Source organism: Myotis lucifugus, unplaced genomic scaffold, assembly GCF_000147115.1.
Source record: "Myotis lucifugus unplaced genomic scaffold, Myoluc2.0 scaffold_213, whole genome shotgun sequence".
Lineage (NCBI taxonomy): Eukaryota > Metazoa > Chordata > Mammalia > Chiroptera > Vespertilionidae > Myotis > Myotis lucifugus.
In genome coordinates this window covers 378,789-397,409 of record NW_005871261.1, presented here as the reverse complement: position 1 = coordinate 397,409, position 18,621 = coordinate 378,789, and the positions used below count along the sequence as shown (strand labels likewise).

General features: G+C 54.7%; 1 protein-coding gene across 3 annotated transcripts in view; it reads left to right on the top strand.

Moving 5' to 3' along the window:
• Positions 1 to 388: 388 nt before the first annotated feature.
• Positions 389 to 18,621, top strand: part of CD82 (CD82 molecule) — a 50,993-nt gene continuing 32,760 nt past the window's right edge. For 2 of the 3 annotated variants that reach the window (XM_023761688.1, XM_014463613.2), the window contains exon 1: positions 389 to 537. The gene's annotated coding sequence lies outside the window, so the exon portion shown is untranslated. The remainder of the gene's footprint in view (positions 538 to 18,621) is intronic. The other variant, XM_023761689.1, reaches the window with a different exon arrangement.

The following is an 18,621-nucleotide window of genomic DNA, read 5'->3' as shown; positions in this document are numbered from 1 at the left end:
GTGGGGCTTCTCGCCCTGCAGGGCGCGAGCCCGGGAGTCCCGCCAGGCGGGGGAGTCAGGCTGCATCCCAGGCCTGGAAGCTGGAGGGGCACAGAGGACCGAGCTGCGGGGGCGGGCCCGGGGGCGGGCCTCAGCCTCTGCGTCTGGGGGCGGGGCTAGCGGTGTAGATTGGGCGGCCACAGCGAGTCGGGGGAAAGAGGCGGGGAAAGGGGCGGGGAAAGGGGCGTGGCCCCACCCCCAGCAGGGCCCAGGGCGGGGCTGGCCAGTTCGGAGTCCGGGAGGCCGTGTGGGCGGGGCCTGATCTGGCTTGCAGCTGGGCTGCAATCCAGCAGCGCCCGGGGGCGGGGCCGGCGAACTGGCGTCGAGGAAGGCAGGGGGCGTGTCCGGGGCGTGTCCTCTCCGGGGGCGGGGCTTGGCCGAGGCTTCTGCTTTCTCCGCGGGGAGTGGGTGAGCCCTGCTCTGCACAGTCGGACGCTGACAGGGTTGCGATCGTGCGACCCCAGGCTTGCTGCGCCGAACAAAAAGCAGAACCAGCAGGTAAGAAGGGGCAGGGGGGCAGGGGGGCCGGGGGACCGGGGGGTGCTGGCCGGTAGCAAAGTTAGTTTTCGCCACCACTTCCAGAGCGCGCTTGGGCAGCTTTCTCGGAACAAGTGACAGGTCGGGCCACGAAGGCAGCTGGTGGGTGAGAAGGAGCTTAAGTTCCGGAATCCTGAACCAGTTCTCAGCTCCGCCATGCACCAGCTGTGTGTCCTTCGGCACATCCCTCCCCTGGGCTCTAGACCTCTCGGGTTCCAGTAAAAAGGAGGTTGAACCAGCTGAACTTCATGGTCCCGTTGCCCTTTCTCACTACAACCCCGGAAGGTGAGGGCTGGCAGGTGAGAGCCAAGTGCAGTTCAGCAACAGACATTCAAATCGCGTTGCTCAGACCGCAGTTTTCTGCCTGCCGGGTGGCACAGAGCAAAGCAACCTCTCCGGGAGCGTGAAGCGAATTGCTTCAAAGGCCACACTAGTTACTCAGATGGGGCTTGAACCCACAAGCCCAGAGGGAGCAGAGCCCAAGTCAGGAAACTTTCAGTCTCCCCTCCCCTCCCCACCCCCCACCCCCAACTCCTAGAGCCCAGTATGACTTTGGGCCAGAAACTCAAGGGGGCTTTTGTCCACCTCCAAGGGCTTTTTTCCAGGTGAGTTGGCCTGGGGGGCCCAGGGCTAAAAGCAGGGGACGAGTTCTCATCCAGTGAATGGGAAAGATAAGGGGAAACCCAGCCAAACTTTGGACCCAGGTCAAGCCCAGGGCCTGGGGTTCTGGCTGCATGCCCCGGGGTTAGATTAGTTCCTGGTTCTGGAGGTTTCTGTCCTTGGTGCTTGTGGGTCCCCTGTGCCAGGGCCGTGGTAGTTGGGCAGCCTAAATCAGTGGTCAGGGGCTTGGGCTTTGGGACCAAACTGACTTGGATTCCACTCCCCTGTGAGCTTCAGGTTCCTCATCTGTAAAATGGGGGTAATGACAGCACCCAATGGTAGTGGTGAGGACGTAATGGAATCGTGTGAACACAGTGCTTAGCAAGGCGCCAGGCACTCAGTGAGGCCTCACTACATGCCAGCTGCTCTGATGTGGATGGGCAGGTGGTGGACTGGCTTCCTGCCTGGGAATGAGCTAGGTTTTGGAGGGTCAGAGATTGGCTGCATCCCCTTCTGACCCTGTGTGAGCCAGAAATTGCCACCTGCCACCAGCATCACTTTGTTCATTTCAGGATTGAGTGGCTGAGTTTTCTGTAATATTGCTTGAGGTTGGTGGGTGTCCAGTTAAATAAACACAAAAATGTGCTCTGAGCACCTACTCTATATTAGGTGTTGTTTCAGAGGTGAACTAGCCAGACCTGGTCTCTGCCCTCACTTTGAGATGCTGACAGTGAGGACTCCCCAACCCCACCATGGTCCTTGGGGAGAGGGTAACTCAGACCCAGGGCTCCAGGCCAGATGAGATTTCACGGGTCTGTACTGCTCTGGTGGCTGGAATCCAGCTCTTCTACTGCACAGTGGGCTTGGGTGGAGGTATGGGCAGTGTGGACACCTGTTATCTGTTTGATCAGAGATGGGCACCAGAGGAGATTGGGAATGCTGTATGCTGGCTCCCAGCATCTCTTGAACCAGCTGGGAAATACAATGGGGCAAAGTCTGATTGAAGGCTGCACTAAATGAAGAGAGAGAGAGAGAGAGAGAGAGAGAGAGAGAGAGAGAGAGAGAAAGTATGGGGTGGATGTGGTGCTTAGCGGTGAGACACTGGAGAAAGCAGGGCAGGAAATGAGGACACTTCTTAGAGTTGGTGAGACTTCAGCAGAAGTTTCTACCTGGGCTCCCAAGTCCGGATTTGGCTTGAATCAACTTGGGGCTACAGACTCCCCTCTCCGAGCATTTGGGTGACATCAGATTGGATTTGGTTTGGTGGGGAGGGAGCGGTCAGTAGGTGGTGCCTGTAGGGGGAGATGCTTAGTAAACATTGACTAGGGGGAGATGCTTAGTAAACATTGACTGGAAAGTCCTATGCTCCACTCTCTTCCCCACATGATGAATGACCAACAGTGACACACTGATCCCATCCTTAGTTGCTTACAGTCTGGGGAGGAAGTTAGACAAGGATACCAGTGCTTCTGCAGGAGATAAATGAAAAAAGGACTAGAGGGATCAGTTAGGAAAGCTTCATGGAAGAGGTGGAGTTTGGGTGGGCCTGGTGGATTGGGAGGGTTTCTGCAGCCACAAGGAAGACAGTGTTTGGGCAGCGGAAAATGTCTCGTCAGAGGCAAGGAGGTCAGAGTGTTCAGGGAGATTTACAGAAACTTCTGGGCTGATCAGTCCGGCTGAAGAGTTGGGACTGTGCAGAGATGTGAAGGGGGAATGGTAGGTTGGGTCAACTGGTGGAGGGCCTTGAATGCCAAGGTGAGGTGTTTGGATTTGATTTGTAGAAAGTGAGAGCCACTGAAGGTTTTTGAGCACGGGAGTGACACAGTCAGAGTGGCACTTGAGGAAAGGCAGTCTGCCAGATATGCTGGAGTGGGTGGCCCGGCGGTCAAGGGATAATGAACTGATGGCTGTGGTGACAGGGAAGGAGGGGCCGGGCTGGGGGATAGAAAAGGCACCATCAGAGGAGTGGGAGGGGCCCAGGTAACATGGGAAACGTGAGAGTGTCCCTGTGTTTCTTTCTGTCCCCACCCAGGCTAGGTCCTGGTACATAGCAGGGGCTCAGAAGGTGCTGGGCGGGGCGGGCAGGGGAGGTACTGGGCAGGGTGATGAGTGCTACGGAGTGATAGAGAGGAGCCACCCAAGGAGGCCCCGTGTTTGCCATGATGGGAGGCACCTGGGCCAAGTGGCAGAGCTTTAGCCAGTCAGCAGTGGACTTGGGAGCAGGGGAGATGGGGAGAAATGCTTGTGGCTCTCCCCCTCATAGCCCCAGCCCGGGGAGGGCCCGGCTCAGAGGTCAGCCAGTGGGGGCACACATTTCCTACGTGTGGGGGTGGATGTTGGTTCCTCCAGGCTCCTCTGAAGTTTCTGCCATGTGGGGCAGTCCCCTCTCTCTTGAGGCCTCAGACTCTTAAGCCACAGAATGGAAGCTTCTCCTCCCCATTTTCCTTCCACCCCCAACCCTGGGCCCAACCCGTTTTCCCTGAGGTCCAGAAGGCCATCCCGCCACAGGGCTGAGCAGACCCAAGCCTTGAGCTCTCCTTTGGATTTGGAGCTTCTGGGGTCAGCTGGCACCCCCTGGTTTTGGCTTGGCTTTGACCCCTTGCTCCAAACTGTCATACCCACTTCCTCCACCCCTGGGAAGATCAGAGGGGGCGGTTATGATGTAATCAAGTGCGTCAAACCCCCAGGAGTTGACTCTGGGGGAGGCAGGAGGGAGGGAAGAGTCTGGGCCCCTTCTTGGGACAAGGCGGGGACCAGGGGTGAAGGGCTGGTTTAATCTCTGAAGGAACTGCCCTGCCCGCCACTTCCCCTCCTCCAAGCCCCAATCCAAGGAGCCAGGAGGGAAGTCCAGAGGTAAACATAAGTGTATGGCACATGTTGCTTCCCTCTTCCCTGCACCCTGATGCTGCCTGTGAGCAGGAGGCCAGCCACAGACCCAGTTGGTGTCTGGGTTTCTGGCTGGTTCCTGACTCACCCCTGGGGTTCCCCCTACACCATGGTTTTCCTGTCCACAGCTGATTCACTCTGTTCTGACACGCAGAAGCAGCTGAGGGGAGGGAAGAGGCCTGTAGTCTGATTCATGAAGTTCATTCCAAGTCAGCGGTTCTCAACCTGTGGGTCGCGACCCCTTTGGCAGTCGAACGACCCTTTCACAGGGGTCACCTAAGACCATCCTGCATATCAGATATTTACATTACCATTCATAACAGTAGCAACATTACAGTTATGAAGTAGCAACGAAAATAATTTTATGGTTGGGTCACAACATGAGGAACTGTATTTAAAGGGCCAGAAGGTTGAGAACCACTGTTCCAAGTCCTCAGTTTACAGGCAGTGTGACCTCCCATAAGTGCCTTCTCCTCTCCCGGCTTCCCTGCACTGCTCTGCTAATGGCCTATACTCTCCTTGGCTCTCAGAGGGTTCTAAAGCCAGGATCTGTCCCGTGTAAAGTAGGGTACATGTGCACACACGCATGCGCGTGCATGTGTGCCTGTGCAGACACACACGTACACAACACAGGCTCTCCGTACAGAGTGGAAGTGGGTGGCTCCTTTCAAACATACAATAACCAGTCCCCCCTCCTCACCCTTGCTTGTTCCTCCAGTGGAAGCACCCTCACCTACCTCCTGCCTGTCTGCCGCTTAGGCCCATGGGGTAGCATGGTGGTGAAGAGTTGGACTTGGAGCCACAATCTTGACCCTGCTCATGACTCTTTTTGAGCCTCAGTTTCTGAATCTGAGAAGTGGGGATAATAACGGTAACTACCTCACAGGGGAACGTGAGAAAAAACACGTTCATGAAGCTTAGCAGTTTTATACCTAGCACACAGTGAGAACTCCATCAAGGAGAGCTGTTCTTCTTTTCTGCCCCCGGCCCATCTTTCAAAGCTCGGACCAGCCTGCTTCTGGGGTCTCCAGGATCATTGCCTGGAGCACCTACCCATGGCACGGGCCCTCTGTGCTCCCCAACAGGTGTCGTATCCAGCTGAGTGGTGCTGCCCGGCTCTTCCTGGTGGTGTCTGGGACTCCCCAACATGACTATGCTTCCTGAGGGGAAGTAGGTCTGAACGTCAGTGGCAGACTTTCTCCAACCCTCTTCCTGTGTGCTTACGTACACACAGTACCTGGCTCTTTGCTGCTGTGTTCTGGCATACTGAGCGTCTCCGTGAAGCCCCCAGGCCGGGACTGCCCTGCCCATCTGTGTATCCTTGACTTCTGGCTCAAGGCCTGGCACACAGCAGGCAGTCGGGAAATGATGGTTGAATGAATAAGTGATTCTCCCTGGGGCAGCCCAGCAGGACCCAGCTCGGTGCCAGATCCTTGGCAACTCCTGGGCCAAGGCAAAGCCTGGAAGCGGGGTCTGAGTGCCCTGCCTTGCCCTTCAGGCCTGCCCTCCCCATTCCTGGAACCTGGGTCCAGGGAGGTGGGAATGGTCTGCTGGCCTGGGATTGCTCGGTTGGCACTTCAGTTTCCCTTGTGAGGCCTGGCCTTTGGCCTCCTGAGAGGGGAACAACCAGACTTCCTCCAGCCTCAGCCTGTTGAGGGGTCACTCTGGCCCGTAGTGAACCCTGACTCAGCCAGAGAAGGCACCTTCAACTCAGCAGTTATTTGCGGAAGGTGCTACTGCCCTGTGAGGGCACGGGCTCAGGGTTGGGGGAATGGGAGGCTCATTCCTCCAAGAAGTCCACCCCTGATATTCTCCCTCCAGACCACCAAGTGGGAAGCTCTGGGAAGCACCTCCACTCTCCCTTGTCTTCTTTCCTGGTAGTGGGGGCTCCTGCCCCTTCTTGGGGCGCCACCCCTGGCTTTCCCACGTGTGTGAAGGGTGATCCGGGTTGGAAGTTGTTGAGAATCTAGACCTGGGCTCACAGAGCCAATGCAGAGAAGTAGACGGAGTGCTGGAGGCTGGGCTGGAGGAAGCCTGGCTTCGGATCTGGCCTCTGCTGGGAAGATGCAGAGTGACCTTTGTCAGGGAGGTGACCCCCTAGGCTGGCTGTCTTGCTCTTCAGGCAGCGAGTGCTCCAGAAGCCTGCCTGGGGTCCAGCTGGCCTTGGCCCAGGAGAGTGGGGGAAGGAGCCATGGCAATGTCACGGACTCTGGAACCAAACTGCCTATAAATGATTCCCGCCTCTGCTATTTAGCTGCTGGGCGTGACTTTCGGCAAGTGTTTTGACCTTTCTGTGCATCGGTCTCAGCATCTGAAATTGAGATGGTAATATACTTGCCTCAGAGCGGTGTTTGAGAACGGTATGAATTCATGTACGTGAAGCATTTATGAAGTGTGCCTGGCACAGAGCACGTGCTATATGGGTACAAGCTGGTTTGGGTAGGCTGGCTATTAATAGGAAGCAGGATTTAAGTCTCTGGGGGGCAGAAAAACTTGGTGAATAGCTTGAGTCTGAGGATCAGGAGACCTGGGTTCTCAGACCAGCTCATCCTTCCCTTGCCATGTGACCTTGGACAAGTTACAGCCCTTCTTGGGCTACAAAATTATAACGATGATGCTGCACTTGGTGTTTGTAAGCGAGGCCCATGTGATGTCACAGTGGGCATCTGCAGGGTTTTATTCTTGAAGGGACTTCTGGGTGCTTGGCCCATTCTGCAGTCATTCTGTAGGTGGGCAGGTCCTGACACTGCCATGGAGACACGACGGACACAGAATGGCAGAGCTGTCCCAGCCCCCACGACTGTACTCAACAAGTAGATGAATCCATTTAAATATACACACAACTGTGAGATTATAGAGATCAGATTACAGACCTTTTTTTCATTTTATTTTCCCCTGCTTTCTGAATCTTCTGTAGTGAGCCCATATTATTTTTATGCTTAAGAAAGAAGAAACAATAAAGCAATCAAAAACCTTATTATACATAGTTACACAGAAATGTATTATATGAACTTGGGATCACATTGAGCTTTTTGTTGTTAGTTAAGCATATTTTTTTCAAAAGGGGGTGGGGTTTGAAATGAATATCAGTTTGTCAAGCTGCAAAAGACGAGGGAATGTCTATGGAAGGAGTGGCTTTGGCCACGGGCCTCAGGTCCTGGGAGATAAGAGTGTGATATGGATGGGAGTTTCACCAGTTTCCATTGTGGTGGACACGCCCCGAGTGCTGCTTGGTGTTTGTTTAGAAAACTTTTCAACAAGCTTTCCAACAGTCCTTGACAACAACAGACTTAATTTCCTCACGTCAAAACTGGGGGAAATAATAATACTTCATTCAGGGAGGTGCTGTGAGCGCTAAAGGAGCTTAAACGTGTTGCGGTTTCCGAGGGAACCCCGTTTTTCCTCCTGAATTTGGAAGCAAGCGAAAAGAAAACAGTTGGCAAAGATGGAGTGCCAACCGTCAGCGTCCTTGCTGAGAAGGCCAGCCGGAGACCGTGGCTGGAGATCCGGGACCCAGAGGGCTTGCTAGCCGCCTTCTCTGGCACTGGCAGAGTTACCCGTCCGTCCGGTCCCAGGCGGCGCTGGACGGGTGCCAGCCTCGCTGCAGAAGCAGGTGGTAGCAGCAGAGAGGAGCTCAGGTGATGGAACACTCCAGCAGGCAGCTCAGCTCAGCAGGAGGCGGGCCCACTGAGCATGCCCAGTGTGCCTTCCAGACGAACCAATCAGATAAGCCACTGCTGGTCCTGGCGTGAAGGGGGCAGGGCGAGGCGAGGCCAGAGGTGTTCTCCCTGCAGAGGTTCCAGGTCAAGGAAAAATAGTAGAGAGGGGAATATGTGTTCCCCCTCATGAATATAAGGCACTTTGAACGATGCCGGGTATGCAGTGGGCACTCAGTAGGTGCTCGTTTGTCGCTGCTGATAATGATAACAATGAGCAATTCTACTACTACGGCTGGAAAATCACTCTCCCACTCACTGTCTTAGGAGATGGAATATTAGAATGTTGTTGCAATGGGACCTGTTGAGACACCCCAAATAGAGGAAATAGAAACTGATGGGGAGTGAGGAGCCTTGGTTCATAGGAGGTTCTGTGGCAAGGGAATGAGTGGGTAGACTTTAGGTCACTTGACCTCCCTGACCTCTGGCCTCTCTGAATTTACAGCAGAAATGTAACTGGGGCAGGAAGGATGTGTCGTCTACTTATTTTTTCCCCCCCCAAAGCTTCTCAGGTTCCCCTTTTCTCTGCCCCACACCTTGTCCGGGCAGGGTCCAGCAGAGGGTTTTTGTTTTGTTTTTCCAGGAGACTGTATAACATGGTATCATGTTTTTCAAACTTTGTGTATATCAGAAATCCCCACAAGCGGTAGAGGGGTGCAAGCTGCATGTAGGGAACCCCTTGGGTTGTGCTTATAGCTTGGGCTTCTTTCTGGCTTTTTTGGACTTGCCATTGGCCAGACCTAGGTATGGCCCAGCTCTTCCTCCCACTATCTGCTCACCTTTGGGCAAGGTTTGCAATCTCTCAGAGCTTTGGTTCATTACCATGAAATGGAGAATGATAATGGTACCTCTCTTGTGGGCTTGCATGAGGGTTAAATGAGACAATTAGTGTGGGTAAACTGCTTAGTGAGGGGCCCAGCTCAGAATGCATCCTCCCTCCAAGCCAGAAGCTGATGAGGATGATAATGATGAACAAAGGCTGCTCCTGCCACTCCTTTGGGGAAATGGCACAGGGTGAGGTCCTGATCTGGAGTGGAGATTCCCAAGGCTGTTGGGAGCTCTGGGGGTCAGGAGGGCCTTGGGTCTCTGCCGACTTGGTCCTTGATCAGAGTGTGCGAGCCCCAGCCTCAACCTGGGTGATCTTGGCTTAGAGTGGAAGGCCAAGTTGGGTGCTTGTGACTAGACTCACAGGATTGTGGTTTTGTGAGTAGCTCTGTAGTTCATTGAGTGAACACAGTCTGATCCCATGGAAAACATCCAGTGTTTTGCTTACATACCTCAAGGCTTGGAGAATTCGGTATCTTTTCTCTCTGGACAGATCTAATTCTTTAAAAATACAGTATAGAATTGGAGCAAACCCACCCTCCCTTCACTTCCACTCGTCGATCCTGATCATTCTTGTTGGGACCATATGGGATGGGGATACTCTCTGAGAGGACCAAGTCTCCCTTGTAACCAGGGCCACCCCAGGCCAGTGACTCTGATGTGCAAAAGAGATGTTTCTGTTTAAAAAAAAAAAAAAAAAAAGAAGTCATCTCCATCTGAACCAAATGGGCACTTAGAGAATAACTTTCTAAATTATTGGAGAAATGGTTTCTGTGGAGAAATTTTCCGGGTGAAGAACAAATAACCGTTCAGGAATAAGTAGTGTGAACACACACACACACACACACACACACACACACACACACACGATTGGGAGCATACCATATGAACTACTTCCTGTGCTGTGGCATTTCAGTTAACATTTAAGGGAGGATTTTTCCACATTATTCAATCCTCTTCCACGGCATGCTTCTCTGTCCATGGCGTTGTGCCACAGGGACCTACTGTGACCCAGTTTAGTGCTCTCCTGCTGTTGCACGTGTAGGCCAGTTTGCATCTTTTATTACTGTCCGTGTTGCTACAGCGATCACCTTGTCCAGACATATACTTTGTGCTCCACAACCATGGAGTGAATTCCTCGAAGTGGCTTTCCAGTCAGGTGGTTTTTAAACTCAAGGTCTGAGGGCCAGCTTCTCAGGGAAAAGCCCTTTCCCTGACCCCCACCAGAACGTACCCCCAAATTTAGCTCCAGTCCCCCTGGGGGGAGGGACAGACAGTGCCCTTCAGTGCTAGTTAGCAGGCCCACAGAAACAAGCTCTTGCTGTGTGTGTGTGTGTGTGTGTGTGTGTGTGTGTGTGTGTAAGACAGACAGATACGGGGGAGCTTTTTCTCCTCAACTGTAGTCTGACTTTTGACCCCTCTCCAAGAGCCAGTGGTATCATTAACTAATTATGGGCTCTCTTTACTGTTTAATGACCTCTCTCCATGGTGACTCCTTCCCCAGCAGCCTTCCAGGAGCCAGGGAATGGGGAGCTGAGGCTGTGGGAGGAAGTTTATCTGGAGTAGAAGTGGGTCATGGATCATGGGGTCATGCAGTGCTTCTCAAACTGACAGATGCCAGTCTCCTGGAGCATTTGTTAAAGCAGATTGTACCCCCAGGGTTTCTGATTGTGTTGGTCTTGTGGGGGGTTGGGGGGCAGCCTGAGAATGGCATAGCTAACATGTTCCCCGGAGCTGCTGCTGGTCTGGGCACCACACTTTGAGAACCAATGGAGAAGTGGAGTGGGGCGCATGGGGGCAGTGTGGTGAGCTTCAGCTCCTGGTGCTGCGGACAGCAGGAACCGTGCCCTATTTGGTAAAGCCTCGTGTGAGGCCTGAACTCACCTTCCCCTGCCCCCACCTCATTACCCTCACCAGTGTGTGCTCTGTATATATGTATGGGCAGGAGGATAAGACGATGATCACTATCCCTATTTTACAGAAAGGAAAACTGAGGCTCTGGCAGGGGACCCGATGTGTCCAAGGGTGTGCCCTCAAAGCCAGCAGGAGCACTGATGCAGGACCCCTGGCCTTGCCTCCTCTCTGTGCCCTCTCCTCCCCCCCCCCCCCCCCCGTCCTCCCCAACTCCGGGCTTATTCTGTGCGGCTCCAGTGGAGGAGCAGGGGTACCTTCCTTGAACACTGTGCTTCCCCAGGGGACCCCAAGTGCGGGGGCTGGGAAGGGAGGTTCCCCTACACTGTCTCCGAGCCTGGGTCTTGCTCTACTTTTTACCTCCCTCCCACCCCGCTAGCCATTCAGTAATGTGATCTTCTTCCAAGATCTAGTGTCCTCCTGCCAGTGTATGTTCCCAGTTATAGTTCCGGCCAAGTTTTCCCGGGGAATGGAAAGTTGCTCCTGCCAAGCCTGGGAGCGCCTGGCAGGCAGAGCAGAGGGCGAGGAGAGAACCCTCCTCTGTGGCGCATCTAATGTGTGCCAGACCCTGCCCTGGGCACTTCGCAGCCATGATGTCAGGTCAGCCTCCCACCAGACCCCCAAGTAGAGGTTATTATCAGCCCTCATTGACTGATGAGGAAACGGAGGGTCCTGGAGCTGAAACTACTTATAAAAGGGGCAGAACTGGGCTTTCAGCCCCAAACTCCAAGGCGGGGTCCCTGGTCCAGAGTGGCAGCAAGTCTGGGACCCAAGGAGCTGGGACGTGGGGAGGCCACCACCCATGCAAAGGGGGTCAGCCCCAGGGGCACGGCTCTCTGGGATTTGGGGTCTTACTGTGGGAGAGCCCTGGCCTAGCCATCAGGAGACCCAGTTAAAGCCAAGCTCTGCCGCCACCTGGCTGCGTGACCGTGGGCAAGTCACTCCCATGCTTGAGGCCTCCAAATCCTCATCTCTCATAATGATACCTTACGCTTTATAGCTTTTAGCCGTGGACATTTTCTCACATTCTTAGTCCTAAAAGCCTCCCAGCACCTTGTGAAATAGGCAGGGAGGGTGTTATTACTGAGCCCATCTTATAGATGATGACAGAGGCTGTGAGTGAGATGCCCAGGATCCTACAGCTAAGGAGGTGCTGGAGCCAGGATTTAAACCATGTTTTCTTTGCTCTCCATCCTGAGCTTGGTCCCTCACCCCACCCTGCCCCCTAAGTGAGGAGGGAGAATCCTGGGCTCCTCTCTATTCTCAGCCACAGGATTAGGGATCCCAGGGCTCTTATTTGAGCTGGGGGGTGGGGGGAATGTTGGGTGCAAGGGGCCCAGATTTCTAAGAAAGGGCATCCTGAGATTCTTGCTCTGGGCCAGGAACCTGGGGAGGCAAGATCGGGTGGTCCAGGCTGTCCCTGTTCCTACCTCCTGCCCAGACCTGGGCATTTGAGACCCCTGGTAGTGGGGGGAAGTCGGGTTCATCCTCTCTCCCCGCTCCCACCTCAGCCCCTGGCTTCCCCTGGGACCTGTACCTGCCCTCCAAATGCACAGAATTTTCCAGGCTCAGACATCGGTGCCCAGGTCCTATGGTTCTGCCTCACTGTCCTCCCCTCCTCCCCATCTCCTGACCAGACGGAGTCTTCCTCATTCTTCCAGGCCCAGCTCTAGCCACCTTCTTCCCCCGGGAAAGCCTTGGTACTCCAGCCAAGCCAACTCAACTCTCTCTGGTCTGTCCCGTGGGTGAATTGGCTCACTAGGTCAGTAACTCCCCAATGAGGCCGTGAGAGCAAGGGCTGTGGCTGCTGTGGCTTCAAGACCCCTGTGGGGTCTCCCAGGCTGGCAGAACTCGGGGCACTGGATCTGCATGGTCTGGGGACAGCTGATGACTTCAGGGTCAGCCTCAGACCTGTGACTCTCACATTTTGTGACCTTGAGCAAGTCACTTATCTTCTCTGACTCTTGGTTTCCTTCTCCTGAAAATGAAGTTACGTGCCTCACTGACCTCTTGGAAGGCTTGCATAACCTAAACCACGCAAAACACCTACCGCTGACATCCAGTGGATTCCAGGAAGTCAGGAAATGCCGACCCCTCCCCTTCCCTGAAGTCAGCTTCATTCCACCTCCACCCACCTAGCTCCCTTGAGTGGGGTGTCTGCTTGGGCCTCGTCTAAGGCCTGAACTCTATCTGCCCTAGTTAGGGTTGTTCTAGTCCAGTAATGGGGGAAGGATTGGGCCGAGGCACAGAATCAGCTCCAAGCAGGTTGGGCACAGTACCTCCCTGAGCCTCAGTTTCCAGATCTGTGGGACGGGATCGTATATGTCCTGTGTTTTCAGGATCACACGGGACTCCCTGGTAGACTTTGCGTGAGTGCGAGTGGGCATGCAGGTGACCTGAAGCTCTGAGTGCCTCTCCCAGGAGCCTGGAGGCTGGCAGTAGTGGTTCATTTACATAGCCATTTTCCTGCTGCAAAGCAAACAGTCTACTTTCCCTCCGGACACCCGGAGGCTCACCAGGCTGTTGTGTTCTTGGCTTTGGGCCCTGCGTGCTGGGCCCTCCCCCTGGGAAAGCAGCTTGTCTGAGCTTCTTTATCGTGTGCAGCCTGGGGACCCAGGCCTGAGGCCCTGCCTGACTCTGAGACCAAGGCGTTGTCACCACAGGTCCCTGTGCTAACCCCTGGGACCCTATGCCAGACCACATCCTAGAGCACCGAGCACATTTCCTTTCCATTTCTTTTTAATATATTTTTATTGATTTCAGAGAGGAAGGGAGAAGGGGAGAGAGAAACATTAATGATGAGAGAGAATCATTGATGGGCTGCCTCCTGCACGCCTCCCACTGGGGATCGAGCCTGCAACCCAGGTATGTGCCCTGACTGGGAATTGAACCGTGACCTCCTGGTTCATAGGTTGACGCTCAATCACTGAGCCACACCGGCAGGCTCCATTTCTGTCTGTCTGTACAGCCCCTCCTCCCAACTGACTATGGCCCAGAACCTCTCACAGTGATAATAATCACCTCACTTCCCTTTATTGAGCTAGAGCATTTCTGTTCCTCAAACCTCACACCTCCCTGTAAGGGAAGAATGAACTGTTGTTATCCCAGAGAGGGAAGGTCCTGGGGCGACCTGCTTGCCCGAGGTCACAGCCCAAAGGGGCTTTCCACCCCAAACTCCAAGGCAGAGTCCCCTGGTCCAGAGTGGTAGTGGGGGTCTTGGACCAAAGGAGCTGGGATGTGGGGGAGGCATCCAAGGCCCACAGCTGGGCCTCATGATCTCTCCACCGCCCCCAGCCCCCCACTCTCAGCAGGTGCTCACATTCTTGGCTAAATGTCTCCCAGGGGAATGCCCTTGAGGAGTAGGAAATGGGTTGAGAGGAGGTGAGGGTGGCAGAGACCTAGATCTCCAGGGTGGAGGGTCCTAGATGCCCACTCAGCTCTGGGGGCTGGCACAGGGACCTCCCCCATTGCACAGATGGGGAAGCTGAGGTTTAGGGAAGGGGCGGGATGACAAGGTAGAACTGGCTGGGCAGGGCCCCTTTCTTCTTTCCTCCCCAGGGTCCTGAGGGCTCCAGTTCGGGGGGATTCCATGGGGCACTTGGGACCTCGGTGCTCATTTTGGCGTGGCTGCTGCTGGCTGAGGGCAAACCCCTCTCCCTGCTTCAGCTCCCTTGGTGCCTGTGAATTACTCCAGTAGCTCGTGGGGAAGCCCAGCCTTCTCTGGAATCTCTGAGAGGGAGGGGATCTCCTTCCCAGGCACTGCCCAGGGCTCACAGGATCTGGGAGAGGCCAGGGCTGAGAAGAATGGGCTGCGGAGGGGCTGGGCCACTATTGATGGCTGGTGGGGGAAGGGTGTTGTGGGTAAGACCAGAGGGTCCTGGTCCCTCCAGGAGGCCACTTCTCCAGGCTACAGAAGAGGATGAGAGTGAGCATTTGGGGTGGTCTGGGAGGTGGACCTGGGCTGGGCTGGCTCCCAGGGTGGGGCTTTGCCTGGGTCAGCAGGGCTGCATTCCTGAGCAGGTTTTGCCTCGGGCTTCCCTGGGTGCTTTCCGTGGAGACCAGAGGGCCTGGATGCGTGAGGTTCCTGCACCTGGATCTGTCTCTCCCTGCCCTTCTTCCTGTCATTCTCTGTTTGTCTTTGTCTCTTTGTCACATTCTCTTATCTCTGTCTCTGCCTCACTTACTCACTCCTTCCCATCTTCCCCTCTCTTTTTACCCCCCACCAATGCCCTCACACCCGCCTCAGTTTCCCTCTGGATCTAGAGCATCTCAGGAGGGTCTAGCAGATGCTGAGGCCCGAGGCCACCGGCAGAGTCCAGGCCCAGCTCCCGGAATCCCAGGGGACCTGAGAGCCAGGGCTGTCTCTCCTGGGGCAGGGAGCCCGGACCAGCCTGTTCGGGTCTGTTATCCCTTTCCTGCCCCCACTGCCAGGTGTCTGGTTAAATGGCCACCAGCCTGCCTGGGACTTGGGTTTGGGCCGTGTGGATGCTGTGGCCCTTCACCCTATGCTCGGAGGGCCTGGGACCCTGCAGTTGATTCCTCTGGGCCACGCCTCCCTGGAGCGGCTGCCGGCCATGGGGAGGGTGGCTAGGCTGGAGCCGGGCCTGGGTGCTGGGTGAGGTTGCCCTGGACACTGCATGTTCAGAGGCTCTCGGGATGTGAGAGGGAGAGACTTGAGAGATGGCCTCAGAAACAGGGTACCCCTAATGCCAAAGTGGGGTGTGGAGAACTGCAGCCTTGGGAGGTAGGAAGCTCTAGCCCATTTTATAGATAAAGGAACTGAGGCTTAGAAAAGCTATGTGACAATTAGGGGAGGACAGAGCCATGTTTGAACCCACACCCATCTGATGCCCACCCTCAGTACTCATGCTGAGAGGATTGGGGCTGCCAGATAGGGCTCAGTGAGGGTCTGTGCAGGAGAATGTTCTGGGAAGGCTGCTTGAAGGAGGGGGCATCTCCACAGCCCTGTCTTTTCCTTCCTGAGCCCAGTACCTGGGGAATTGTGACTGAATTACCAGCCTGCTGCTTTGTGGGGTCCCTGATTAGTGTCCCCCTCCTTCTTCCTAACTACCCTGCTGAGGGCCCACACCCAACACCCAGCTTCAGTCTCTTAGGAACCCCAGTTCTGGCCCAGATGTTTGTTAGCCACTTGCTCCCAGCTGGCCAGGCTCGTGGGTGGGTGTGCAATCAGGCCCCTGGTGCCTAGTGCAGCCACAGGATGTCTTCAGTTGGTGAGGTTTAGAGGCTGAGCTGTGAAAGCCAATGAACATAGGCTGGGCCTTGGTTAGGTTATTTTAGTTCCTATCATTTATAACTTTCTGCAGGCAGCACAGCATGACGGGAAAGCACAGGGGCTCTGCGTTAGACTGTTGGGCTTCAACCCCCAGCTCCATTGGCTGTAACCTTGGGCCTTGGGCCTTAGTCCTTGAGTCTCGGTATCTTCAACTGTATAATGCTTACCTCATAGGGTCATTAAAGGGAGAGCTGGAGGCTGGGTGGGATCGCCATGCTACTTTATGATTACGTTGGTGTATAATTGCTCGTTTTCATGTCTATGCTCCTCCGCTGGGCACTCCCAGGGACAGAGATGCGTCTCATTCATCCATTCTCTATGTCCAGCTCAGGGGCCCACCCAGAGTGGGGATTCAGTGAATGGAAACTCTGAGCAGAGGGCATCCACTCGGGAGCCCCTGGGAGCGCAGCCCCTCAGACCGTCCGTGGGAAGCAGCATTACAAAACAGGGAGGCCCTTGGGCTCCAAAGTCAGAGAGTTTGGAGTGCAAAGCTCAGCTAGGCCACTGTCTCCATGTGACCAGGACAAGTGCCACCTTCCAGAGCAAGAGGTCCTGCTTGTAAAACATCCATGGCTTCATGATGATGAAGCCATGCTCGTCACCTGGCAGCAGGGGGCGGGGTTAAATGAGATAAGATGAGATGAAGGAAACAGGCTCCTATGGGGGTGCCTTCATATGTCTTCATTTCATTCATCAGTTCTCCCTCTGTTTCAAGTTCTCGGGTGATGGCAACCTTTGGGGCAGTTAATAGGAGCCTGCGTGTGTCACACATCTCAACGGGCAGCCTTTATGCATATTCTCCTCCTGACGTGTGAGGAGGGGATTCTGTCCAACATGACCTCTTCCCAGAGTCCTCTGTCCCTGTCACACTCACATTCTGGGGTTGGGCAGCGGATTATGCCATCTTCCTGGACAAGCCTTGATATCCCATTTTACAGATGAGGCTCAGAGTAGGTAGGCAACTTGGTAAAGGTCACACAGCTCTATGAGACGGTGGTGGGATTAGGTCTCTCTCAATTCCAAGTCCATAGTGTGGCCTGGTTCATTGTTCTGCCTCCCTCTGTGGCCTGTAGAGCCTCCCTGGGAATCTGGGTTGCAGGGCCCCTGGAATCTGGGACTCCTGGACAGTCTTTAATCTTCCTAAATTTCTCTTCAAGTTAGGGCCTCCCAACCGATAGGCCCAAATGGGTTACAGATGTGTTGAGATTCTCCTTTGCCCTCGGCTGGTCACCTAAGACCAGGCATAGTTCTGAGACTCAACCCCAGTGTACTGAACGAATATGGTTACTTCTCTCTGGGTATCGTGATGTGAAACTGGTTGGGAAGTACTGATGGCTCTAACCAGTCCCCTCCCTGCCCCACCATACACACTGAACACACGCTTTCCCCATAAGGGTAGGGATTTGTGGTACTCTCTGGGCCATAGTCTCTTCATCTGAGAAATGGGGACCAATGTAGGTGAGTTTGGCACTGTGATCTGAGTGTGTGAGCCTTAGAACCCAGTGTTGAGAGAGAGCAGGGTCTGCATGGGGCCCAAGCAGCCCGCTGAGAAGACCAAAAACATCAAGAAAGGGAGGCATGGAGAAGGAGAGGCCAAAGGCAATGACTCCGCCTCAACTTGAGTCTTTGGTTGCATGAGGGCCAGATGGGGAGGATGAAAGGCTCCAGGTGTGTGCTCTTCCCCACGATGCCAGAGGGGAGCCCTTCTTGATGCTGAAGGCTCTCCAGTCTCATTGTGTGGGATTCGGAGCAAAATGTGCTGGGAGGGCCACATCTGTCAGCCTCATCAGGCACACTGAAGGAACACCCGGCCAGGTTTGGTGGGGCTGATCTTTTCCTTCCTGACAGGAAGCTAAGAGTCAGGCCTCAGAGCTGGGAGAGGGCAGGAGGCCAGGCTGGAAAACAGAGGTATGGAAGGGTAGGGTAGGCAGACCCCACCATCTACCTCGTTCCCATAGGCAGCAGGTCGGAAACTCTGAGCAGAGTACGTCCACTGAGATGTCTTTAGAGAGAGAGGGAAAGAGAGAGGGAGAGAGAGGGTAACATCGATGAGCGAGAACCATCTATCAGCTGCCTCTTGCAGGCCCCCCCCCCCCCTGGGGATCAAGCCCACAACCCAGGCATGTGCTCTGACCAGGAATTGAACCAGCGACCTCTCAGTGCATGGGACAATGCTCAAGCACCTGAGCCACACCAGCCAGGGCCAGACCTGAGTTTTAATCAGGGTTTGGCCACTTACTTGGGTGACCTCAGGCAAGCCACTGAACCTCTGAGTCTCAGTTTTTTCTCTGTTAAATGAGGGACAATAATATCTCAAGGGTAGGGTATTAGATGAAATGAGGGACGGTGGAAATGGCATGATACAAACTATAAAGTGCTGCCCCTCCTTTGCCACAGCCTGGCCAGGGGTGGCTGCTGCCTACGTTTCTCTGGTACCCTTGGTCTTCCCCCAGCTGCCAGGGGTCAGTCCCAGCTCCAGGGTATTAAGTCCTCAGGAGAATGGGAGCCTATTTCCCACGTGGGTGGAATCATATGGCAGGAGCTGCTCCTCATGGAGCCTCGAGTTCTCATCAGTAAGAAGAAAGGAGGCCTTGAGGCTCTGAAATCCCATGATTCCTCGGAGGGTCTGATCTGAGTATGTTTCTTCCAAGCCATGATGGCGGCGGTGGTGGGATTTGCTCACTTGTATTGAGCAACTGACAGTTTCCCCAAAGCTCTTTACGCACCTTATCTCAGTCCCCCAACAATCCTACGAGACAGGGGTCCTGCTAGTGTCCCTGTGTTAGAGATGAGACGTTGGGCTCTGGGACGTTT